This window comes from Eublepharis macularius, chromosome 5 (assembly GCF_028583425.1).
Source record: "Eublepharis macularius isolate TG4126 chromosome 5, MPM_Emac_v1.0, whole genome shotgun sequence".
NCBI lineage: Eukaryota > Metazoa > Chordata > Lepidosauria > Squamata > Eublepharidae > Eublepharis > Eublepharis macularius.
Window position 1 is genome coordinate 98757164 of NC_072794.1, and position 27336 is coordinate 98784499.

General features: G+C 43.2%; 1 protein-coding gene across 1 annotated transcript in view; it reads left to right on the forward strand.

Annotated features, from left to right (window-relative positions):
• The first annotated feature begins 3349 nt into the window (after nt 1-3349).
• Nucleotides 3350-27336, forward strand: part of ERI3 (ERI1 exoribonuclease family member 3) — a 330943-nt gene continuing 306956 nt past the window's right edge. The window contains exon 1 of the mRNA XM_054981809.1: nt 3350-3367. The gene's annotated coding sequence lies outside the window, so the exon portion shown is untranslated. The remainder of the gene's footprint in view (nt 3368-27336) is intronic.

Consider the following 27336-nt stretch of genomic DNA (forward strand, 5'->3'; position numbering starts at 1 on the left):
GCTTCCCTTAGTTTCTGTTAAGATTTTCCAAAAGTTGGTGGAACTTGTAAGGCAGGGCTTGTTACTGGCTGCCCTCATTCAAATGAAAGGATTTTTAACTGTAGGATCAAGAGGACTGGTAAGTACCTAGGCTTTCCTTATTTAGGGAGTTCCATTTCCTTCAGGCTTTTCTGCTTCCCTTGAAGTGTGAGGGGGAAGGTATTCTGGTTTGCTCCACCTCCTGCAGCAGCCAGTTTGTGGTGGAGCTCACCACCCCCTCTCAAAATTCCAAAGGTGCCTACAGGCTCAAAAAGGTTGGGGATTCCTGGTTTACTGGGCCACTGTTATCTACATGTTTATTCCCTTTCTCAAAGAAAGCAGTAGCATTTTGCACTAACAAGTTTCTGGGTTGTTTTCAAGGGCAACCCTAAGTAGAGCATGCTACTATCATAGTCCAATACCTCAAGGTTGCTAATGTGGATCAGTGTGGCTAGATTGGCCAGGTCTAAATTGGAGGCTAAAATCTATTTGCAATGGAGGTGATAGAAAGCACTTCTTGCTACTATATCCCTGTTTCTCAAACAAAGATCCTTGTTCAACAGAACACCCAGGTTCTTAAATTTCTCAGAGAAGGGGAAACTAACCTCACCCAAAGCAGGTATTATACTGTTACTCAAACCCTCAGCATTGTTAATCATTACTTCAGGCTTTTCTGGATTCTGTTTGTTCTAAGCCATTTGACCAAGTAGACAAACAAGGGTTTTTAATTTATTTTATACGCATCTTTATATAACATTTTAAGCATAATGCTTTTGGAACAAAAACATGAATTAATCAAAACTAAAAACGTAAAACAAACGATCTTCGTTGTAAATGTGGATACCTAAGTTTAAATGATTATAACCCTGCCTTAAAATGCTTAGATGTAAGTTTTGCTGAGTGCAGTGGGGCTTTTTACCGAATAGGATTTTTATGATTGCTATCAGAGGTTGTAGGTAAATAAGTTGGTCCACAGTTTTATAATTAACCTGATGTTTAAATATCCCCCACTCAAGTATACTTGCCATTCCAGAGCAAATACTGCCATTTGAAAGTCAATTCTAAACATTAAGGCACATGCTGCCATGAAACTCATTATTTTATGCCATGAAATCAGTCCATATTCCTTAAACGCATCCTTTCTCTGCCTCCATGAGAAGAAAACGAACTCTAAAATACTACCAGAAAGAAGAATCCCCGCCCCCTCCTCACAGGGGTGAAAACTACATTTCCTATAATGCCACAGCGGCGAGTGCCGCGCGGTAACTGTACGATACGCATGTCCAAATCTAGGAAACCCGCCCCTTAGGGCGGGAGCACCGGATCTGATTGGTCCGTGCAGCTGTCGCTTACAGTGAGTTCGAGGGTCAGAGGGCGTCAAGGTGAGTGGTTGCTGTTGGGGACTCGTGGTGCTGAGGGATGGGGTGGCGGGGAGTGCCCTGGGGGGTGGGGATGTTGGGGGTCTGCTAATAGGGGAATGCCTGATGTGTGAGGAGGGGAGGGGTGTGCCGGATGGGCGTCCTAGTGCAGGATCGGGGCCTAAATCCGGGACTGGGGGCGCGGTGCAGGATGCATTGAGGAATGGAGCTCGGCCTGGGGCGATAGGCTGCAGGGATCGGAGCCGGTTTGAGGATGGGAGGGTGCTGGTATCCCAGTCAGTGATGGAAGACGCGCCTGGGGTGTGTTGGAAGAACGGATTTAGGAAGGCCAGTGTAAGGGATGACTTGAGATAGAACGGAAAAGCTCAGTAAGGCCCACTTGGCAAAATGCATTGGTCTTGCAGGGCGTGCGCTAGTCCGGTATATGTGTGCATTTATATTTCGGAGAGAATTGCAGATAGTAGAGGTGCATGGGGGATGAAGTTAGTGGTATGCATTTTTTAAATAAACTGATGGTTGTTAGGGAGCGCAACTGTCTGTTGCAGATGTAAGTTAAGCTTTCGTATTGGAGAACACTTGCAGTGTTGTCCATCTGCTCTACTGAAATTGATTATTTGACAATAGAAAAGGACTTGTAGCAAGTGTTGCATAGATTTTGGTATATGTTTTTAAAAGAGAAATACATTTCAGGGAAATGTAAAGGCTGCTATTAGGCAGTTGGGCTATGATACACTTAAATCAATGGGTTTTCTGAGTAAATGTTCTTAGGATCTCATTATCTGAATTGTGCTCCAGGGAGTGGAGTATGGCAAGCCAGTGAGCATCTCCCACACCCCATAATGAAGTCTAAAAGGCCTTTGGTACAAATCCCTCACTCCCCTGGATTAATATAGGCCATGTGAAATTTATGTAGATAAAATAATGTGTATGTATGATTGTAAATCAAGACAGGTTAGGATTAGATTAACCAAACTTTCAGTGTACAGTCTGTTTACACCAAGGGAGGTTTCTATAAAAATTCAGGGGTAGGGTGTATTTTGAAACAAGATGGGTACCCCCATATAGAATCATGGGCAGACTATCAGTCTTAGCAAGTAGAAGATATAAATTTGGTCATGTTATTCATCCAAGAGCACAATTTAGCTACTTCATTATTAATATAAATACTGTCATTTAGGATGCAAAATATATGCCACTATCTTGTAGATATACATAATGATATGAATAATACATAAATAGGGAAATACCTACATCTCTACATATGTAGGAAAATATCTATCTGAATGTGTACTTCCAGGACATCTTCAGTTTATACAAAGAAGGTTTCTGTCCAAAAATCCAGCAATTGGTGATTCTTACAGGAGCTGGGTAACCCTGTGAAAGCCCTGGATATAATTTTCCTCAATAGCTAATTTTATAATAGGTAATAATGGCTAATGTTTTGCTTTGTGCATCCTGCAGATCTGGAGTAAACCACCAAGAGACATTATGTTGAAGTAGAGTTGTCATTACCTAAGATGATATCAGAAAGAAATCATTGGCATTGCTGACCCTGCTAAGTCCTCTATGCTGCCATGATGAGATGGGTTCTTTGTATTATGTGTGAACAACAATTTTTTTTAATGAAAGTTACATGCCAAAAATTAGGCTACCTTCACAGAATACAATGCTTTGGCAAAAGAAATATGGTATATGGATCTCTTGGATGATTGAAACTGTACTTAATCATTAGTGAAGTGATTGGCAAAGTGTCTTGAAAAGTGCAAAAAAAATATGATTCTCAGAAATTTGTCAGTCTGGAAGGTCAGGTATAAAATAGCAAACTGACTTGTGAGATTAGGCATGCTACCATTTAATACAAAGCTGACCAGGCCATTTTGTAATAATGCTGATATGAAAAAAATTCTCTCTTTTTTTTTTGGCTAAGCAGGGACAGGAAGAGAACACCTTGATACCATCATTGACTCATGGTATGGGACCACCATATAAAGCCTTATTGTACAACTACAGAATGATGTACTTCTTGAAAAGTTTGTCTGATTGATTGATTGATTGGATTTCTAGCCCGCCCTCCCAGCAAGCAGGCTCAGGGCGGGTTACAATCATAGATAAATTACAACAAATAAAACTGGTAAAATACAACTCAGTATCAACATGGATTTCAACATTCCAGGTAGTGCACCCTTTCCCTGCCCACCATACACAAGGGAAGAAAAGGGTGGAGGTGTGGGTTGGTGAACCTCTAACTCTTCAAGCATGGGGAGGCAGATGGACCATATGCTCCCCCGCCACTGGCAGGAGACCAGCAGGGAGGCTAATTAGATGGATCCAAGTCTGAGCAGATTTGGTGGTGCTATAAACCCAGCACCATAACAAATGTTACATAAATTTTCTTACATGTATAAGAAATACCAAATATAAATTACTCATGAAGACTGAACAAATTCTGTATGGAATTGCTGTGGTAGAATTAGTGCAGTACCTGTAGAATATATATATGTGCAGTGGAGTATCAGTTTTCTTTAAGATAGGAAATCTTGCAGAGATTGTTTCTAATGTTGTCGCACATGCGTGAGATGGGAATATAGGCTGAAGAAAAACATATCAACAGGACATATACTTTGTCTGTGGACTTCGAACAGATGACTTGGGTCATAACATAATTCTAAAAGACATTGGCAGTACAGTTGAAGATGCTGTGCAATGTCATAACATCATATGCAGTTGTCCAGTGTTGATGTTCTTTTTACTGCACACATGAGAAAATGTCTGTAATACTGTTTATGGTACATAACTTAATAGTACCAGATTCGTTGAGGCAAGCTTTTTAAACACACATCATCCTGTAGTTGGGGGAACAAGGGAGTGAATACCAATCTTTTGGATGAATACCAAAATTTGATGTAGTGCAAATGTGTTCTCCCCCCCTCCCTTACCCCTAAAGAGACTTTCCCCCCTCCACCACAAGATTATACCAGGGTTATGTGATCAATTAAAAAAAATGTATGAATTTTCCAAATATAAACAAAAGCATACATGAATGGTTAACCAACTGAATAACTATTTACATGAATATTGAGCTTACAGGCTGATTGAGAAAGTAGTCACATTAGCATTACTACATTGTGAGCAGAAGAGTTAGGGGCATTCTTTTGGTTGTTATTGCATAGGTAGTCCAAAAATGGTAGCCATTGTTCTAGGGGTGTTTGTTGGTGTTGTGAGTTGTCCAAATTGATAAGGGAAATTTTATCCATAATGAAGAAGTCCCATAATTTCTTGATCCAGTTTGACAAGGGTGATAGATGTTCCTTCCAGGAGGAAGCTATGAGAGATTTTGCAGCATAAAGCATTGTTGAAATGAAGTCTTTCATTTGGAATAGGAACCATAGGGTCTTCCCCATAGGTCTAACAGAAATATTTTTGGTTGCAAGGGTATGCTATAACCAGTTATAGATTTAATGTGCAAAATAATTGATTTCCAAAATGATAAGATTTTAGGGCAACTCCTATTGTATCACATTGAAATCTCCTATTGTACCACATTGTCTCCAGCACTATGGTTCAAAAGTTGGGTTGATATGGTGGAGTTGAAGCAGGGGCATGTACCACCTGGCTAGGATTTTGAAAGATGGGATTTTGATGTTGATTACCCTGCTTTGAAGATTTTTGCTACGCCAGATCGATTGCCACTGGTTGGTTGTGAGGGTGGTCTTGCAATCTTTATGCCATTTTTATGATACAATAGAAGTGAGGGTGTTGCTTTGGAGTTCAGGGTTTGGTAGATAAGGGAGATTAAGCCCTTATGAGGTATAATTGGTTGTTTTAGGAGAATTTCAAAATTGGTTAGGTCCCGTTTTAAAGCTTCTTTGATTTTAGGGTTCTCCCGTAGGTGCTTTAATTGAAAGTACTGGAACCAAGGAGTTTTAGTATTGGTATTCCCTTCTAGTTGTGATTTGGCTGAAAAGCCACCTTGTTTGCTTATATCCGTTAGTCTTGTTTTCTGAACGGAATTCCATATTGTAGAGAAATAAGGGTCCTTGCCAGGAAGAAACCAGGGTTGCCCAAGAAACAATGATAAAGGAGAGATTTCCGGGGCCAAGTGCTTTCTAATTTTGTCCCAGATTTTAAGAGTAGTACTTAGATACTCGTTTTGCATTATTTGATTGGGTCTTTCTGGATGTTTTAGCCAAATTATGTCATGTATGTCTAATGATTGGATGTAACTTAGACAGAGTAAACATGGGAGAAATCAATCCACAATTTACACAAATACCCAATAAATATAATTCAAAGTGCTCATGTGCTTCAAATTATCATATCAATTCATCCCCTACTCATACACAGTTTCAAGAATATTTCAAATGCCCAAACACAGGGGTTGTACATTCATAATTATAATAGAAAAGAACAAATCCAGGATGAACATCAAAGTCCGAAAGTTTAGTCTCTTTCTTATGAAGCGAAAATAGCACTGTATCTTCTTTCTCTGAGAAGCGATGGAGGAGAGGAAAGATGAAACAAAGCTCCACGTCCTAACTGGGGCCAGCTCACAAGCTCAGATTTCATAGAATCACTTCCCCATCCACTACAACATAAAACCAACCCCTCCATAACATTATATGATCACACATTAGGAATATTACAAAAACATTACCATTTATCATGCCAAAATTCCATACCTGTGAATTTTAATAAGGCATAAACCGATCTGGTAACCCGGACAAGGTGGACAAGGCGACAGTTCATTCTCTTGCGCGCCCTTCAATTGGATGCAGGCTGTTTCTATGTATGCCCAGTCTGGGACTCTTTGTTTAGTAAGGTGGTTAGGTTTACCAATTAGGGAGCTTCATAGTCGGATTTTAAATCTGGGATTGCCATGCCACCTTTACCCGAGGGGGATTTCATGGCCTGGTAGCTTATCCTTGGGCATTTATTTTCCCATATGAATTTATTGAGATTTTGTCAGGTTCTTAGTTCAGAATCTTGAATTAGAATTGGGAGCATTCTAAAATATGAACAGTGGGAGGATCATGGATTTAATTAGATATCAATTTTAAACTAGATATCTAATTTTGCAGGGCAACCTGTTTGAAGTTTTATGATCAGTCTCCAAGGCTTTTTAGCATCATTCTTACACATTTTATGATACTTTACCATTGACAAACACTGTTTTAATTATAATAGCATCTCCTTTGCTTTGACAAAGGATTATATTCCAGGAATGTAACCAGATTTTTGGTGTGCAACCTTCATATTTAATGGTACAAAAAGCTGATGTGCTTCTTGCTGACACAAAATATTAATATCCCACCTCAGTTGTGTCAGCAGTGCCAGTGGGTTCATGCTTTCTTTTTGGCATCTTCTTAAGTAGTGTCAACTCTAGTGTATTATTTTTAGTAGTTAGTTTCAGATTAGCAACTTAAACAAAGCAAAATTGTTAGTCATTACCTATTACTATAAAATTGGCCTTTAAAGAAAACTTACATTACACGCAGGGAATTTGTCCCCCCAGCTTTTTAGACTCTCTTATTATCATATTAACTGAAAACAAAATGGCAGGTTGGTTGCCAGAAGTGATATTTTTCTCATTTCTGCGTTGTCCTCCTACCTCACTTATATTGGTTATATTTCCATTTATAAGATTAGGAAAGTTCAAATATAAATACATTGATTGATATGTGAGTTAGCAAAATTCCTAGCTTGCCAAACTAGATAAGTGTAGAGGTCGTTTTTTCATATGAACTTTTTGTGTGTGGTATTTCCTGGCCAACATCACGAAGTTCATGAATTGATCTTTGGGCTTTTCAGGAAATATCCTTTGAATATGAAGCTAGGGCTACTGTGGAATGGATATGGATTTAACAACATGAAAGTTCCTATGGAGAAGAATAGTGTAGGTAGCTTTTAACAATGGAATTTCACAGATCAGGTATCTCGTGATGGAAACATTTAGAACTGTAGTGATAGCCATACATCCTATGGTCTCCGTCCTACAAACTGGTCATTTGTGTGCAAGATTTCACTTATTTAGCCCTGACCTGGATAGTATTTGGATGGGAGACCTCTAACAAAGACCAGGGTTGCAGAAGCAGGCAATGGCAAACCACCTCTGTTAGTCTCTTGCCATGAAAACCCCACCAGGGGTTACCATAAGTCAGCTATGACTTGAGGGCACTCTCTCCTACCAGTGTAGCCAAATTTTTATTTTATTCCCAGTTATTCAGGATGGTGAAAGCCAAAGGGATTGTTAAGAGTTCCATGAGGATCCCTCTAAACTGAGTTAGTGGGCAACCATGTTAAAGTGCTCCACTGTCAATCTTACGCACAAATGAAAACCCTGCCAGGGATTCCCTTAAGTCAGTTATGACTTGAGTGCTGTCTCCACCACCACCAGATAACATGACTGCGCTAAATGTTTTGAGTTAAATTTAGAGAAATAAGAACAGTGTATTTTTCTTTGTATAATTTGTCATAAGAATCTTGCTTCTCACCTCCATCATGATTTTTGATTTTAGATATCTTTTGGACATTGCCAGACTTGTGGCTTCCAGAATTTTTACTCTCAGGACATATTTTCTACATTAACTTGTTTGCTGAAGAATTCATGCATGGTTCAGATGACTCTGGATAGTGTTATAAGTCATATGATTGGTTCACTTGGGGTTCTGGCTAAACCCTGTAAAGCCTTATTGTACCTCTACAAGAATTAGGAATGTACCCAAGAATATGACTCATAAAAAATATTAATAGTAGGTAAGCTGTGTTTCAAGTAATTTTGTCTGCTATTACTGATCTTGTCATTGAAGAACTTGTCTAGCAAGGAACTCGTGATCATCATCTAAGGATCCTTGAGACTCCCTGGAGCACATATTTAAACAACTTCACTAGCCTGTTCTTTAGAATCCGTCCTGAAAGTTCCAAATGGAGAATGCCAAGTTGATAAATAATGTCTGTGGAGTTTTTAAAAATAGTTACACTGTGGAACATTTTCCTGGTTTTGTTGTGGTTTCCCCCCCCCCAAACTCATTTAGTGTTTTTTAGTGCTACAGGGACTCAAGACACTTGTATGTAAATGTGGCATGTGAGATCTTGTTTGTTAAGTTGTTTGTGCCAAAAGTAGTTAACTGGATGGGTCATTGAAGAGTAGTAAAAATCTTTGTCTTCAGATATGCACCAAAAAATTCTGAAGGCAGATCTATAAAAACCTTTTCCCTCGACTCCTAAATAATTGTGTGGAATACCTACATAGTTGCATTATTCTACAGAGGGGCATCTTTATGATTGCTGTTGCTTTATAATAGATCCCCTCTACATTTCCTGTGTGTGAAATGTTTCATAAATGGTCACCAATGATATAAAAATCCTTTTGGTAATCTGCGTAATCTAAATATTATGGTTATGTAGGCCTTTCCCTTATTTAATACCCCCACCCTTTTTGAGACCGGGGACACTGATAATGTCATCTTAAGAAGAATTATACCCTTCCAAATTCATGTAAGTCAGTGGGCTTAGAAATACGTAACTCTGTTTAGGATTTTGTGTGTGTGTGAATTTCTACCCTTGTTCCCTAAGACTGTATTTCAGTGTCTGCCTTAATTTTGGCTGCGTTAACTATGATACGTATGTAGTTTATTCAGGGTAGACAATGTTGTCTGTATTAAGATATAAGTGGGACATGTACTTTCAGTAAAAGATTGTGTTAGAGAGTAGAACATTAAAGTTTAAATAAGGATTAATTTTCCATTTATATATTGCTGTAATTGTTTAAATGATCTTCCAAAACTTGCAGAGGAGTTACCCGTGTTAGTCTGTGGTAGCAAAATCAAAAAGAGTCCAGTAGCACCTTTAAGACTAACCAATTTTATTGTAGCATAAGCTTTCGAGAATCAAGTTCTCTTCGTCAGATGCATGATACAGAAACTGGTCAAATATAGAAGAAGAGAACTTGATTCTCGAAAGCTTATGCTACAATAAAATTGGTTAGTCTTAAAGGTGCTACTGGACTCTTTTTGATTTTCCAAAACTTGGAAAACTGGCAAAGGATTACCTGTGTGTTCCAATAGTGTTTTTCAATGGCGACTGCACTATTTGTTTGTCTGTCTGTCTGTCTGTCTGTCTGTCTGTACGTATGTATGTCATTTATATTTTGGCTTTCTCACTGAGACTCAAGGCGGATTACATAGCGTGAGATTAGTACAATCAGTGGCAAGGACAAGGGCAGGCATTTTTGTGTTAAAATGACAGTGGAACACTAACAAGTTTTAAAATAAAAATCTATAGCAGAGCTAAGAATTTGCCTGTGAACTGGCTGGATTATGCCCATGTTAATATTTTAAAAATAAAAATGTTGTTGGTTTAAATGGTTGCTGTGTTAAATGAAAATTGCACGTCTAGGCACAATGTGTCCTTTCAAGAGCACAAGTGTTCTATTTTATCCTGTGCTATCCTATTTTATCTCTTTCTCTTAAAATTCTGGTTCTCAAAAGGAGTGTTTGAGAAGACATTGTCAAAATGCGCTGGACACTTTTCAAAATGATTTGCCCCCAGTTTGAGGTTTTCCTCTTTTGTTACCTTTTTTATAGATCTTTATGTCCCCAGAGTAGTATAGGAGGTGCTTCCCTATGTACTTCCAACCGTACTTCAGTAATGTTTAGATGGGGGGAACTACATGGATAAGTAGAATGATATGGCTTCTCCCCAAGGTGTGGGCTGATGTTTCTGTGGGAGGCAGACATGCCATTCACCTTGACAAGCAGTTCCTCCATGTAGATATTACTGGTGTGGCATTAGAAAATGATACAGGGCAATGGGTTCCCCTTTACCTTCTACTTTGGTAACTGGGCTTTGTGTTGCTCCTATATAAGGATGTTATTTTTGTAGCAAGGAACTTAATGCACCCATTCACATCTGTGTGAAAATTATCTTATTGGATCTGTTAATAAAAAAAAGTGTGTAAGCAAATTGTCTTTTCTGATGTATGTATTTTATAGGAGAAACTTAACTATTTATGGTTATAAACCTTACATTTGGAGTTCTTCATGAAAATGTAGGCTTGGCCATCTTTTGATTACAAATTTAGTATTTTTTAATCTTTTGTACACTCACAGAGTTTGCCTATTGAAATTTTACCCTTAAAAGATTTTCAGTGAAATCCTAAGCAGAGTTACTCCAGTCTAAGCCCACTGAAATCAGTGGGATTAGAATGGAGTAACTCTGCTTAGGATTTCACTGTTTGTATTGTAGTTTGTGTCTATATACTACTTTAAATCCATTACTACTTAAAATCCAGTTATAATATTTATGGGTATGTAACATTTTTTGGTTTGGTGGGGGAGGGGGGTTGAGTTGGTTTTGTAGTATAATAGCGTAGTACCAGAGCTTCACAAAAATGTTTGAATAAAGCGAAGTATGTTGATGCCTAAAACTGATGAAGTGGATTTCAAAATGTAACATTTATTGAAGAGATTTTTTAAAGGAAAAGATTGTAGTGCAAGAAATAAAGTGAAAAATACGTACAAGCTTTTTTTTTCCTACTGAAGGACCTCTTTGTAGACCTCATTGGTGGTTTTCCCCTCAGGTGCTAGGATCACCAGGTTGCTTGGTGAGCTCACTCTGGAGCAGGCCACATAGAACTGCCCATGTGAGAAGCAATCCTCCCTCAAGTCAATTCCTGCCACCTTCAGTGTCTGGCACTGGGACTTGTTGATCATCATAACAAAGCAGGCCTTGAAGGGGAACTGCCATCTCTTGAATTCAAAGGGTTTCTCTGATGGTATGAGTGGTATGCATGGTATGAATACTGACTCCCCACCCCCCTCGCCGAGCACTGCTAGTGAACAATGTGGCCTCGATGATGTTCCTGTGGAGGGCTTTCACTTACAGTCTGGTGCCATTGCAGAGTTTGGGTGGGCTGAAATTCTGGAGCAGCATCGCTGGAGCCCCCACTTTGAGGAGAAACTTGTGGGCTGGGAAGCCGGGAGGATTAAGCGTGTTGAGGAACTCCATGGGGTAGTGGACCGCGTCATCCATTTGCACCACTGAGTCCACAGATCTGTACTCCATTTCTACCCATTCAAGAGAGTTAAGTTGTGTTTCGTTAGTGATGGCAGCCTTGTTGTTCTTGGGAGTCAGAATGGCATGCTTGCACAGCCAGTCCATGGACTTCTCCGTGATAGTGGCGATGTCAGGGTATATCTTGGCTGTCAGGTCTGCTAGAGTCGTCACTACTGTGCCCAGGCTTGCAGGGTACCACATCTGTTGTTTATATTCAAAGCGATATCGGGGGACTGACTCAGCTTGTGTGTCTCTGAGAAAATACACAGGCGTAATTTGAGCAGTGTATGAATTTGCTTCTGGTGAAAATGTCTATTCAAGTTCCTGTTTGTGAGTAGGTATTCCAGGTCTGAAAAGCATATGCCCTCTGCCATGCGCAAGTCCTAGTTTTACCCAAAGCAGGGGAAGGCACTAGTGTGAACAAGTCTCAAATCTGATTTCAAATACCTTCCCCTCTTATTTCAATAAGAGAAGTATTGCTGTAAGCTGCCTTACTGATATTTATATGGAGAGCTGGGGTATAAATGTTTTAAATAAATAAACATAATTTTTACATCTTAATCTTGCTTAGCTGTAAGCAGGGAAAGGGGCAATATTCTCTTAGCCCCCATAACAATTTCGCTTCAAGATTCATTGCAGTGGATTCTAAATTAAAATATATTGGCAAAACTGAGACTTTAAATGTGGGTAGATGGGTAAACTTGGATGTATTTATTGAATATATTAACTATAATGGATGTGTCCTTTCCTTGTTTCTCTATGTACTTTTCTGTATACTTGAGGAGGTCAGGTCTTTGCCACAGTAAAATATTACAGAGTAGCTGCTTTCCTCCAGAACATTACATCTGCCTGATAGCCCTACAGCTACACAGCTTGGCAGCTTTGAAGATTTAAAAGGCGTCTTTCTCAAACACATGTTACTCCATGATGGGTTGGAAATGACTGTTACTAACTTCTGTTTGGTTGTAATGCATTTATTAATGATAATAAAATGTGCTAGATGGAAAGATGGTAGTTATGGCAGGAAGCCTTTAGGATAAATATAATGTTAGGCTAGAAGGGTAGCTGCTTATTATTTTTGTAGCTTGACTTTCCAGTTTCTAAGACTTGATCTGTTGCTTTATACAACCAACGTCCCTCTCTTCCACTTTGTGTCACACACCCCTTTTGTAAACTCACCACAGTGTGAACCAGCTTATTCGGTAAGAATTTTAGCTTGCAAAATAGCCCAGTCTTTAACTTTTCCACATACAATGTGTAGATGTATTTCTAACCAAAAATCCTTCTGCTGGAAGGTTATAAAATGTGTATTTACCCGGCCTGTTCATCTGCAATTATCTTCTAATCTGGTCCTTTGCTGGTCTCTCAGGTAAATAGAGCTTTAACTGTACTTCAAGGCATGTTATTTACCTCATTAAGTGTGGATTTTGGCACGTGCATTATTTACTTGATGGACTAACGGATACAGAGAAGCAGTTGGTATCTGTTGTGTAAATAACCCCTAATTTTCAGAAGCAACTGGTCCTCCTGTCTTTGTCCTTTGGTACAAGTCTTTCCTGCTCTGCATAACATTCTTCAAAGGGTGTTTCCTGCCCTTCATTGCATCCGGAAGGCCTTAATGTGCATACCAATGGAAGGGAAGTATAAGGTGCTTTACTTCTGTATTGCAGGCATCCTCTACCAAGGGTGGGGGGGGAGTTGTTTATCTACCTTTTTCTTTCAGGATAAACTTCATAGCTAGATAAAATCAAGTGTAAAGGTGCAGAGATTGATACCTTATAACTAAGCATTGAATAGTTATATAGGCAAGTATATAGTTGAAAATTGATTAAGTGGGTACTAGATCAAAGCAAGCCTGAATTCTCCCTAGAAGCTAAAATAACAAAACTAAGGCTATCATACTTTGGTCACATCATGAGAAGACAAGATTCTCTGGAAAAGTTAATAATTCTAGGAAAAGTGGAAGGCAGTAGGGAAAGAGGAAGACCTAAAAGACATGGCTTGACTCAATAAAAGAAGCCACGTCCTCCAGTTTGCAGGATCTGTTAATGATAGGACATTTTGGAGGTCTTTCCTTCATAGTGTTACACAAATTAAGTGCCCTTCTGCCCTTACCCAGATTCTTCAGAGCAGAGGTGGAGACAGACAAGAGCCTGCTTCAAGGATTTTTATTAATATTGCAATATTGGGTACAGCTTCAATAAAGAGCTAAGTGTACCAGAGAACATAAAGCTTACAAGCAGTTTTAAAGACATTTTTCTAGTACAAAAGGAACTACCTGCTGAACAATTTGCAATTGGTCCTTTATATACATCTTATCTGGAAGGGCAAAATTATTCATTAGGGAGTGCTTCTGTTGTCCTCTGTACATTTTTTCACTGACTTTGTTCACCACTCTGAGTAGGGCACTAATCTGTCTAGAAGAGCAGTATATAAGCACACTGTTGTTACTATTATTATTGTTCATTCTCTGAGCTATGCATAAATACTTAAGGGGTGAATATGGCATTGATTAGGGACATTTGCCTTCTTCTAAATACAGCTCAGTAGAAGCACTTGTCTTATATACTAATGATCCAGATCACTGATTAGCTTGCCTTGGTTGCTAGAGTGCCACCAGAAATGTGACCCATCACTTTTTGTTTAGCCTTCTAACATGTAAGAAAAAGTTCATGATCAAAGTCACAAGCAAAATGCAACCATCTGTAACGATCTGTGAAAATATCATCTCTCGCTACTCCAGGTGCATTTCGCTGGAGATACTGGGTGTAGCCAGTTTGAATGTTGTGCATTCAGTGTGACACCACTGAATCTGTGAAACTGTTTCATGACATTCAGCTGTATTTTACAGCTGTATCAAATTGTATTGGAATAATACGAAATAGTGAGCTAGAGCAGTGTGCTATAGTGGAGGATATAATCTGGACACATACAGAAAATACATTCACAGGGAGAAATTATACAACTGAAATGTAATAAATATCTAGCTAACAGTGTTAACATATTTTTCTTAGGGCTATTTCCAAACCTGAGAATATCAGCTTTCATTAATAATTCAAAAATGTGTAACATTTAAAGGCTGCAAATATAGTCTTGGGGTGGGTCTTGTGTACCTCATGGGTCGTTCCCCCTTCTTGTGATTAATAATGGTTGCATGTCCCTGCTCCAGAGTCTGCTTAATTTACAAAGATTGTGGAGTTCAGTTTGGTGATGATGAATACTGATTTTATTTAAAGCCTATCTAGCCAGGTTTTATGTGTGCATATACCACCAAGTTGTACTAGCCTCATGCTTCGTTGGACATGGCATCCATGACCAGAAGTTGCTTTACTTACACTAGTACCACATCAGTAGTACTATCCCTAGCTTAATCTCTGTAACAGCCTAATCTCTCTAATTTGCGGCGAGTGCGCAAGGCTTCTAAGTTTTTATGACCAGTCTATACTTCAAATGGCATTCTGGCCCCTTCCTACCAGTGCCTCCAAGTTGTGAGCGCTAATTTTACCGCAAAAACTTCTTTCTCCTACACAGTCCAATTGTGCTCGGTTTCAGAGAATTTTTTGGACACATATGGGCAGGGATGCAATTTCCCCTCCGTCTTTTTTCTTGTGGAACAACACTGGTGCAGCATGGGGGGAGCTGGCTGGGCGGATGAATCCTTACGCCAAGTTTTTGTCAATGAACTCTCAATATTCCTTTCTGATGGGCTCTTGGAATACAGTTCCCCCTTTGGCAACTTTCCCCCTGGGATTAATTCAGTAGCACAGTCCATAGCCCTGTGTGTGTGGGGGAGTTCATCAGCTTCTTTTTCATCAAACATTTGTCTCAAGTCTTGGTATTCAAGGGGAATTTGGTCCACGTCATCACTGGTTAGCAACACAGTCTCTAGAGGCGGGGGAGCATTTCGACCCCATTCTTGGACTCACACATGTCCTATGCAATTCCACCCCCCCCATCAAAATATAGCTCTCCTGTCTTCCATTTGATGTGTGGGTCATGGTCCTAAAGCCACCGGTTCCCTAACACCAGTGGATAGTTGACCACTGTGCTAACTATAAAACTTCTGGATTCCCAGTGATTTCCCATGCCCATTGGGACTGGTTCAGTTTGATTGTTAGCGGGATCTCTCATGCTAGATCTATCCATTTGCTCAAACACGATGGATTGGTCTAATTCTTTTACATCGAGCCCCAGTCTTGTGACTGGGGCTATTAAGTCCCGAGTGCAACCAGAGTCAATTAGCGCCTGCACTCGCACATGAGTCCCTTTTTTAGGGTTAACTAAAGTTACTGGTAGAAACAGTAGAGACCCTTTTTCTCTCATTCTTTCATCTTTCTTGGTGGTGCTTTCTGGGGGACCTGCCGGTGGGACTTTTTTATGGCAGGTCCCCCTCGTTTCCTGACAGCTGCTTGAGCTGGGCCTCTGTCCTTTCCTCAGGCGTTTTGGTAGATTCCAAGCCGGTTTTGGGTCATCTGTATTTTGGTGGCTCTTTCCTGCTTGGGGTTTTAGGTGAGCTCATCAATCTCCTGGGGGTCTGGCCCCTCCCCGCAGGTTCTTTTCTCCCCGGGCATCGGGATGCAAAATGTCCAAGGCATGCATAAGCCTTGTCTCCAACACACAGCTCTCTTCACTCCAGGCGCAGGTTGTCTGGGCCCCATCAGCTCTTTTCCCCTGGGTTCCGAGAATTGTCTCCTGGTTCCAGTATGTTGCTGCATTCACACAAGTTTCACTACTTGATCCCGGTTCTCGACCTCACACGCTCGCTGGATCCATCCCAGCAGGGTTCTGGGGTCGTCCTGCACTAATGCCTTGGCAAGTAAACCAGCATTTGATCCATTACGGAAAAATTCAATTTTAATTCCCTCATGGTAGTCCCGCACTTTGGCCGCATATCGCCTGAATTTGGCTGCGTATTCACAGAAGTGTCTCTGCTCTTGTCTTTAGTTTTGTCCTGGCCCTCTCCTCATCAAGAGGATCTTCGAATTGGGCTCTCAAGGCATACACAAATGCATTTAAGCTATATAACTCGGGCACTCCTGTCTCATAGAGGGTTACATACCATTCAGCTGCGAGACCCCCTAATCAGGATCCTAAGTGGCTTACCCTGCTATGTTCATTTGGGAACAAGTGCCCCCAGTCCTGGAAAAATTCCATGGCTTGTACAATGAAAACCCCAAAGTCCTCTGGGTTTCCATCAAACCAGGCTTCTAATTTGAACCACCCTTGCGACGCCCCCATTGCGAGCGCCCTGACCCTTGGGCCTCTCGCTTGTCTTTGGATTGGGACCATCACGGTGTCAGGTCCAGATTGCTTTCTTGTATGCCTTTGATTAACTGACTCCATTTTAATCCTTTCAGTGTGTAAGTGCTCTCTTCCAGGTGCCAAGGTTCCCAGGCAGCTATCTCGCAGAAAAGGATTGTTTTGGCTACCGATGTTCCACCAAGAACCGGCCTTGGGAGCTTCTTGCTCTTCCGACTTCAAAGGGGTTGTTTTGAGAACTGTGGGGGGAGGTTGGGCCTGCTGTGATCTGTTACTCTGTATCCCATGCTTTGCTTGTCATTGGTAACAATGCACATGTACCATCCTGGACCTTGTGTTCAGGCTAGTGGACTATAATGAACTAATTCTTCAGTAAAAGCCTTTTGGAAACAATGGACTGTTGTCTAATTGCAGAAGGTAGTCTGGAGTAAGAACGTTATCTAGCCCCAAGTCTGACATTTTGTTACCAATCAACTTTTCCAATGCCTAAGCCGGATCAGACGGACTCCAAAGCTGTCCCTGTCAGGGATCCTTTGTTTGACCCGTATGCCTCTCCCGGCTCTCAAGGCTCGGACACTCAAGTACCTGCACCGAGGGAGGATAACTTCTCGGTCACAACGATCTATACCCTTGCTCCAAGCAGGGCTGATACGCAGCCTCGGGCCACGGCTCTCCCACTGCTATCACTGCCTACCCCGACACAGTGGGGTGCGCGACCAAGGGAAACCAGGGATAGGAGGGCCAGCACGATGTTCACGCACGTACAGTTGGATAGTCGGCGTAGCCTGGAATCCATCCCTGAACAAACCGGTGATCAACCTTGGATATATTGGAATAGAACGACCGAACAATCGGAGTGGGATACGTCCCGCCGTGGCACCCTGAGTTGGGATTATGCGGAAGTCACCCCGTGGTCGGGGCAACAAGAAGTAAGTGAGCACCAGTGGGTGCAACTGCAGAGCAGAACGTTAGCCATTGACTCGGGTATATCGGCAATCACCGGCCTGACAAAAGGAGTTTTAGCCGCGAGGTCCCAAGAGGAGCGAGGAGACGAGGCACCCTTTCCTTGGCAGCAAACGCTCGCCACGGGACCGCGGACTGAAACTGGGCAAACCTCGCAGACGGCCGAAGCTGCTGAGGGTGAGGAAACCATGGGGAGAGTACAGCTTTTGGAAAACAGACTCATAAATATGGAAGAAAGTTTAGCCAGTGCCGTCCACTTGCTGTCGGTGCTAGTCGCGGGGGACGGCGGTCGTGAGCGGCCCGCTGGATGGCCAGACATCAGCCAGAGTCTGGCCAATCTCCAAACGCTCCTGCCTCGGCAGGAGGATCCGATCCAACCCTGGCCGCAACAGCCACCAGAGACGGGGGATGAGGAAGAGGTCCCCGGAGAAGGACCCGTTCCAGATGATTCATGTCCAGATGATTCCCAGCCTGACCAGCCGGTCGGACCAGTTGACGACGGAACCAGTGGAGGGGGTGACGTACCGCAACCGGGGGAGCCCCGTCCTACCAACGGCGGAGGGGAACCGATACAACCGGGGGGCCCAATCCTCCCTCCAACCACGACGCAAGCTGATCAGCCGGTAGCCCCTCCACCTACAACGCAAGCGGGACCAACCCCGGGGCCGCGAGGTGATACGCCTCCGCTTCATCCGCTACCACTCCATCCCCAACCATTACGACCGGCCCCTCATCAGCCGCGGCCGAGAGGGGCAGCGGCCCCAGCACCAACGCGGCCAACGCAACCTATACCGAGAGGACTTTTTCCCCAGCCGCGCCCGGGAATACCTCCACTGCGCCAGCCGCGACCGCACCCGCAACAACCTCTACCACAGAGACCACAGATGCCGCCAGCTCCGCGACCCCTCGGCCCGCTAGACGTCTATCCAATGCCGGCCCCAGCCCCGCGACAATCCCTCGAACTGCTCGATGTCTATCCAATGCCGGCACCGGTCCCTCGACAAGACCTCCCGATGGGTTGGGTCAAGTTGGATGCTACGTTCGATGGGGACCCTTCCAAATTGGGATTTTTTCTAGTACAAGTAGTACAATTTTTTAATCGTTGGGGACATCTTTTCGGAAGTGAAGCTAGTCAAATCGAACATCTGGGGTCACGTCTTCAAGGCAAAGCAGCTGACTGGTATGTAGGACTGTATAACGTGGGGGCCCCTGAGTTAGATACACTCCAAGGGCTGGTAGACGCAATCCGAGCTCAATATGAGGATCCCCTAGAAGAAACCAGAGCCCGAACAGAATTGCAGGCTATCAGGCAAGGCAACATGTCGGCTAGAGATTATGCCGCCAAATTCCGACAACTTGCTGCCAAATGCCCAAGGTGTGAGGAATCCACCAAAATTATCATGTTTAAACAGGGTTTAAACCCTAGATTGCTGGACAGGGCTTTAATGCAAGATAATCCTCCTACGCTGTTAGGGTGGATACAATTGACCTGTGAAGTAGAAAACCGTCTGATGGAAGTTCGTTTGGTGGAGCAACACCAACAACCTCCGGGCCAAAGACGCACCTCCACTTCTGCTCGAGGGAGCCGGGGGGCTGGCTACGCTATCCGTGGAGCGAGAGATGCTAGATGGCAACAAGGATTGTGTTTGCAGTGTGGACAAAGTGGTCATTTTGCAGCGCAATGTCCTTATCGGCCTGTGCAAAGACCTCTGCTCCAACTCAGATGCCCAGCCCCCGCTGCCTACCCGGCGCCACCGCGCCCTACCCCAGCCCCCAGAACGGCAAGAAGTAGGGGAGCGCCGAGAAGAAATCCCCCTGAGAGGGGGCTAGAACTGGAAGAAGTTATGGAATATGATCCAACGGCGATGGCGGGAGGGGAGAATCCAGAAAGCCCCTCCTCGGGAAACGAAATGGATCTGTCGTGAAAGGACCCAAACGACAGATCAAACCTCAGTCAGTTCCAGTTCCGAACCGACCGTACGGGTCCATACTCTTCATACCAGTGACTTTAGTGAATTCTGACAAAAGGATGCACATCCGGGTACAAGCCCTTATTGATTCGGGCTGCTCTAGAGACATTATTGCACCAGCCTTGGTAAACGGACTAGTGCTCCCCGTCAAAGAATTAGACATACCAGTCATTTTCGAGCAAATGGATGGCACTAACATGAATCCAGTGACTACAGAAACCATGCCAGTCATCACAGGCATGGGGCAACATTGGGAAAAAAGATCTTTCGTTATTAGTGTCACCGCAAAGTACCCTTTGATCCTGGGAAGCCGGTGGTTATGCGATCATAACCCCTACATCAACTGGACAGAGGGAAGCATCACCTTCACCCATGAGTCATGCAAAAGTCATCGGTGGGATCAAAATTGGGGAAAAGATCCGACCACAACCGAACCGGCTCTCCTCTCCCAGGAAGAAGTCAACCTAATACCCAAACAATACAGGGCGTACACACAAGCCTTCACAGAAGAAGAAGCCAACTCGTTACCTCCTCACAGGAGGACAGACTGTGCTGTGGAAATTTTACCTGGCGCCTCGCTGCCCAAAGGCCGCCTATACCCTATGAGTCCCAACGAAAGAGAGGAGCTCCGCAAATTCATCGACCTCAACCTTCAAAGAGGATTTATCCGGCCAGCTAACAGTCCCCATGCAGCGCCAGTACTTTTTGTAAAAAAGAAAGATGGGGGCTTGAGATTATGCACGGACTTCCGAGGTCTTAATGCGGTCTCTTCCAGCAATGCCTACCCTATTCCGCTCATACGAGATCTACTCAACGTCGTGGCTCAAGGTAAGATCTTTACGAAATTAGATTTGAAAGATGCTTACTTTCATGTTCGTATTCGAGAGGGGGATGAATGGAAAACGGCCTTCAACACTTCACTCGGCCAATTCGAATACTTAGTTATGCCTTTCGGCCTGGCCGGAGCCCCCTCAGTTTTCATGTCCATGATTAATGAGGTACTGCATGAATTCCTCTACAAAGGTGTAGTGGTGTATCTGGATGATGTGTTAATTTATTCAGAAACTGAAGAGGAACACGTAGAACTGGTTAAAAGAGTCTTAACCACCCTCATGAATAACCAGTTACCTATTAAACTTTCCAAATGTGAATTTCACAAGACGGAACTCACTTACTTGGGCTATTGTATTTCCCGGGAGGGTTTGAAGATGGATCCAAGTAAAATACAAGCAGTACTACATTGGCAAACCCCCACAACCCGCAAGGAATTACAATCCTTCCTGGGCTTTGCCAACTTCTATAGAGAATTTATTGCAAATTTCGCCCAAATCACACTCCCCCTAACTGAACTGTTGAAAACCAAAGATAAGGGGGACCAAGCCAAAAAACCAAGTGCGAAATTGGCTTGGACGGCGGAATGCCAAACGGCGTTCGATCACCTTAAAACGCAGTTTGTATCAGAGCCCGTTCTGCAACACCCCGACGAAAGTCTCCCGTTCATAGTACAGGTCGATGCCAGCGATACGGCAATTGGGGGTGTACTACTACAGCGGGGGGCGGATGAAAAGCTCAAACCCTGCGCCTTCCTTTCCAGAAAGTTTTCAGAATCGGAAAGGAATTGGAATGTATGGGAGAAAGAAGCCTTTGCTGTAAAAGCGGCTCTCACTACCTGGAGACATTGGTTAGAAGGAGCCCGCCATCCGTTCGAAGTCTGGACGGATCATAAAAATTTAGAAGCCCTGCGCAGCCCTCGCAGACTAAACGCCAAACAACTGAGATGGGCGGAGTTTTTCTCTAAATTCGATTTCACTTTAAACTTTCTCCCTGGGAAAACCAACTTCTTGGCGGACGCTCTATCACGCATGCCCCAGCACAAAAGCAAAAGGGAGGAGACAATAGACACAGTCTTCTCGCCTACGCAATTAGGGGGCGTGGTGACAACACGCAGCCGCACCACCCGCTTTCCCCAACCTGACCAGGGATGGAGAGAAAAATTAAAAGCTGAAGTGGAAAAGGAGGGGGAAGATGTGCCCAAAGACAAACTGCAACAATCCAATCAGGGGGAATGGCTCTGGGGAGATCGCTTCTATGTACCCAAAAGCTTAAGGAAAGAAGTGTTACAACGCTGTCACGATGCTCCCACAGCGGGACATTATGGGTACTTAAAAACACTTCATTTGGTACAGCGCCAATTCTGGTGGCCGGGCATGCGCAAGGACATTTCACAATATGTAGCGTCTTGCCCCATCTGCCTCAGCGCCAAATCCCGAAAAGGAAAACCTCCGGGACTCCTACAACCCCTAGAAACGCCAAGCCGACCGTGGGAAATAATTTCCATGGACTTTATCACAGACTTGCCCCCCTCCAAGGGACACAATTGTATTTTAGTCGTGGTCGATTTATTCTCCAAGCAAGCCCATTTTATACCCTGTACTACTATTCCTTCGGCTAGAAAACTAGCTGACATCTTTATAAAAAACATTGTAAAAATACATTCTTTTCCATCCAAGGTGATCTCGGATCGCGGCGGACAGTTCGTTGCCAACTTCTGGCGGGAGCTTTTACAACTACTGGGTATTGAACAAGGTCTGAGTTCAAGCCACCACCCAGAAACAGACGGACAGTCAGAAAAAACAAATCAGATATTAGAACAATTCCTGCGCTGTTATATTAATTTCCAACAGGATAATTGGTTTGATTTGCTCCCCTTGGCAGAATTCTCGTATAATAACAGCGTGCACGCCTCTACGGGAGAAACTCCCTTCAAAATTGTTTATGGCTTCCACTTCAAGCCCTTCCCATTCGAGGCGCTTCCTCCCCCTACTACAGCCTCCAACGACGTCACCGAATGGTGGGGGGAAGCAGCCCAACAATGGACGCAGATTAAGAAACATCTCATCAAAGCCAAACAGGATTACAAAAAATACGCTGACCGCCACCGCGCGGCAGAATGGGAATTACAGCCGGGTGATCTGGTCTACCTCTCCACAAAGAATTTAAAAACAACCCAAATCAGCCGCAAGCTAGCATTGAAATTTTTAGGTCCGTTTCCTGTTCGCAAAGTAATCAACAAAGTGACTGTTGCTCTAAATCTGCCAAAGAATCTTTGTCATGTACATGATACCTTCCATGTAAGTTTGTTGAAGAAAGCCCCTCCTGCTAACCAATGGCACACCCGTGCACCTCCAATCCCCACTCTGATCGATGATCAAACCCACTATGAAGTGCAACAAATACTGGACTCTAAAATACAAAGGAACCAGTTATTTTATCTCATCAGGTGGAAGGACTTTGACTCTGGGTTTGATGAATGGGTGAACTCTGTACATGTTCGTGCCCCTAGATTAGTTAAAGCATTCCACTCCCGCTACCCACAGAAACCTGGAGGGGAAGCATCTTAGAGGGGGCAGAATGTCAGGTCCAGATTGCTTTCTTGTATGCCTTTGCTTAACTGACTCCATTTTAATCCTTTCAGTGTGTAAGTGCTCTCTTCCAGGTGCCAAGGTTCCCAGGCAGCTATCTCGCAGAAAAGGATTGTTTTGGCTACCGACGTTCCACCAAGAACCGGCCTTGGGAGCTTCTTGCTCTTCCGACTTCAAAGGGGTTGTTTTGAGAACTGTGGGGGGAGGTTGGGCCTGCTGTGATCTGTTACTCTGTATCCCATGCTTTGCTTGTCATTGGTAACAATGCACATGTACCATCCTGGACCTTGTGTTCAGGCTAGTGGACTATAATGAACTAATTCTTCAGTAAAAGCCTTTTGGAAACAATGGACTGTTGTCTAATTGCAGAAGGTAGTCTGGAGTAAGAACGTTATCTAGCCCCAAGTCTGACACACGGGGCCCTGTTGATCTCGATCCCTCTGTATACCTGGGATTATTTGGTGTGTGGCATAGTACCCTTAGATAAAAGGGGTGTTCTGTGGCAGAACGAAAGGGGCCCGTTGAGGTTGTGGTGCTTGGACCCCTCTTGGTTGACTGGTTACTGTCTGTTGGGGCATCTGCCGGGGAAAAGTTACATGTGGTGAAGTGCCTCTGAGCACACCAATCCTGGTGGTTTGTGCGTGTGTCTCTGTTGCGAGCTCCTGGTACTGCTTCACTCACTATCAGTCTTCCCATAGGTGGTTGAAGGGTCCTAGTGTCCGGTGCGAAGTTCCCTGGCGCCGATGGCAAGCTTCCCCTCCCCAGTGAACTGGAAGGAGGGTCGGGGCCAGGGGGTAGGATTGGTCGTCCCCGGCTGGAGGGAGTCAACCCCTTCTCGTTCCATGGTACTTTATTGAGGGGGGAGCAAGGTCTGTTCCCCATGGAGGAGCCTGAGGCTGGGGCAGTGGTTGCGGCCGCTCCGCTGGCGGCTTGTTCTTTAGTTTAGGAAGTCATGTAGGGATACTCATTATTTCTTGCACCCTGTGCTCAGTTTGCCTCAGTTCATGCCTCATTCTCTCCATTTGGACCTCAATAGATCGAAATTCTGCAGATTTGTAAATGTTCTGCACATCCTCTGCTGGGGATCTCTAGGGCAGGACATTATCCAGACCCATCATCCCTTTTGGCACAGGCAGTTGCAGCGTCTGGCCCCCTGAGGGTTTGTTAGCCTGGCTGCAGGGCCCAATTCACACAGGTCCCAGGGAACTATGGTCCCCTGCATCAGCAGGTCAATCTCTTCCTTGCTGACATATTCCTCCATTGTGAGGGAACAGTGGCAGTACATCATCCCTCTTCTCCGTTGTACTTTCTCCTCAGAAGTTATGGATCGGTGGGGAGCCCATTCCTGGGTGGTCGGTTGATTCCAGTTGTAGTGGACCACCCCAGCCTTAAGAGTTGCTCCCAGCTCTCAGTATCTCGGGAGGGTCTCTGAAGCTCCAAGTCCACGCATCTCTGCTACATTTACATTCATTAGATATTCCAGCCTCGATTGAGGTGCTGGTATCAGTGCTTTAGAATGTCCTGCAGGATTTGCACCTGGTCCCAGTCAAAGGTCTGGGCGAGTAGTTGGGTCCTCTGGCTCCGTAGTCTTCGAGTTGAACTTAACATGATGCTGGTAGCCAAACTCCAGAGGTGTCGGGTACAGAGGGGAAAAGGGGATTCCTGCCAAAATGTCAGGTCTAGGGATGGCAGTCCATGGCAGTTAGACCCCCAAACCCCTCACAACAAGCACTCCAGTGCATTGGTTGAAAGGCTTTTATTCAGAGATCCATTAAGTTCATGGGTACATCCATAGATGGGAAAGTTGGCAGGAATGATTATACAGGCAAAGGCACTATTGATATAGAGAGTACTATTTCCCTTTCCTTGGGAGCAGTTTACATTTAGGCGCGAAAACCTAAGAAGTTGCATGAGAACACAATAGCTTAGTCTGGATAGAAACGGCAGAAGATTACAAAGAAGTCAAAGGCTTTCTCTCTCCCCTGGGAAATGGTTACATTTCTGGTTCCAGCTGCGCCACATATTTTCAGAGATAACAGGCTGGTTACTTTCCCTGTGAAATCAGCATTAGTACTTTTGTTTTCAGGCAAGCCAAGAATGGCATGACTATGTGGCTACATTACAAAGCATAACTATGTGCTCATGGCATGAGACAAATACATTAGAATAAAGAGATCAATACAGTAGATCAGAGAATACATAAATGACAAGGGTGTGTGCACACATGACAGATGACTTGTTGACAGCACATAACACACACACATAGGCAAGCCACTGCTATGGGGTTTGGTAACGTTGTAGTTAACATATGTGCTTAGTATAATGTATTAACATGTTGAATAATCAGATCATGTATCTGTATGTTAATTTCTACGGTAGTAAAAAGGTTTCTTACAAGTTTTACAGTGTAGTCATCTGCAGAGTTTTGCACCCTTCTAAGTCCATTGTAGTCAGTAGGCTTAGAGAGGTATAACTCTGTTTAGGATTTTGCTGTTAGTTTCTATATACTCCATCTGGGGTCATGACTGGTAAGGCCAAGCACACCAAGCAAGCTGCTAATCCATATTCCGCATCCCAGTTCACATTACTGTTGGGAATGGCATAGAGAATAACAGCTTTGTTACGGGGCTCATTTTAGGACTTGGGAATGGAAAGGTGCTGTTGATTGTGAATCTTAAAAAAGGTATTAAAAGATTTTGTTGTTGTGGCAGGGAGAATAAATTGTTCAAGTGTCATAGGTTTACATGTGTCTTATGGGTGGCATGAGTAGTGTTTTGATTTCATAAAGCTGATCTGTACCCAGTTCTTGCCATAGTCTTAGTCTTCTGTTGTATAAGCTGCTACTTATACAACAAGCTACTTACTTATACTATGTTGTATCATATGTACAATTTGCTAGTGATGAAAGTATTATATGATAAGTATTACATTTATACAGAAGCTATTCCTGTGAAATGTAGTTCACAACAATGCTAATAGCAATAATTACAGGAAAAAATGTTCTTGTTCCCAGGAGTTTAGGGTAGCGTACATAGTCTCCCTGCATTGTATCTTACAACAGCTCTGAACTAGTTTAGGTTGCAGACAGTAACTGGCCCAAACTCAAATACTGAACTTCATGGCTGACTGGAGATATGAACTTTGATTTCTCCAGCCTAAATTCAACACTCTGCCAATCATACATTGATTGTGAATCTTTTGATTGAGATAATGTTATAGTGGTATTGTTTTCAAATACAAAATGTTTGTCTTTTATTATTTAATTAGGAGAAACCATCAGAGGGAGCTTCCTTTGCATTAGTGTGTCTTTGTGCATGTTTTGAAATTTCGGTTGGTTCAGAATGCTGCTGCTCGATTATTGTCTGGTTTATTCCTGTACTATCATATTACACCTGTGCTTCAGCTTTATTGGTTGCCTGTTTGTTTCCTGGCACAATTTAAGTTGTTTGTTGCTACCTTGAAAGACCTTCATGGGTTCGAACCCACATACCTAGTGGACTACCTTTTTTCACGTGCACTTCCTGATCACCATACTGATCTATTTGGGGAGTCTGCTCATCTACAGCCTTTGCATACTTGTTTCCAGTAGCTGTACCCATATTTTGGAGCAGCCTACCGGATATGGTATGGAAAGCTCCCACACTCATTTTCTTCCATAAACATTCAAAGTGGAATTATTTTGATGCAACTTTGGTGGAAATAACTAACTTATGGATGTTTCTGATTGGCAGGTGATATATGTTGCTGGAATTGCAATTTTAACTTAATGAACATTATTTTATGTATATTCAACTATGAATATTGATGTATATTCTAAAAAAGAAATTTTGAAGTGTTAACTTGGAAACACTCCTTAAGCATGTATTGTAAATGATACTCTATGACTATTTTTCAGCATCTGAAAAACCAGAGGGGGTTGCGGATGACCCTCTCCCTAACTTACTGACGGTTGTGCATTTCCTGATGGTGCTTCTTCAAGTGGTTCCTAAGTCTAGTAGTCGAAAGATGAGCCATGTCTTTCCCTTAGTTGATCTGGGTCACAGCTGGACTGTGCATAGCAGGGGTCCTCCGTTTTCTGGAAGTAATCCCAGATAGCGAGGTGTAGGGGAACCCACACTGCCCTGCAACAACAAGCAAAAAGCAATCCGCCTGCCCCCACTACAACAGCAGCAAGTATACAGCCACCAAAACCAATCCCCCCCCCCCGACACAACAGCAAAAACAATAAAATAAGGTTTTAAAAAAAAGTTAAGAAAACTTGCCCCTTTCTCC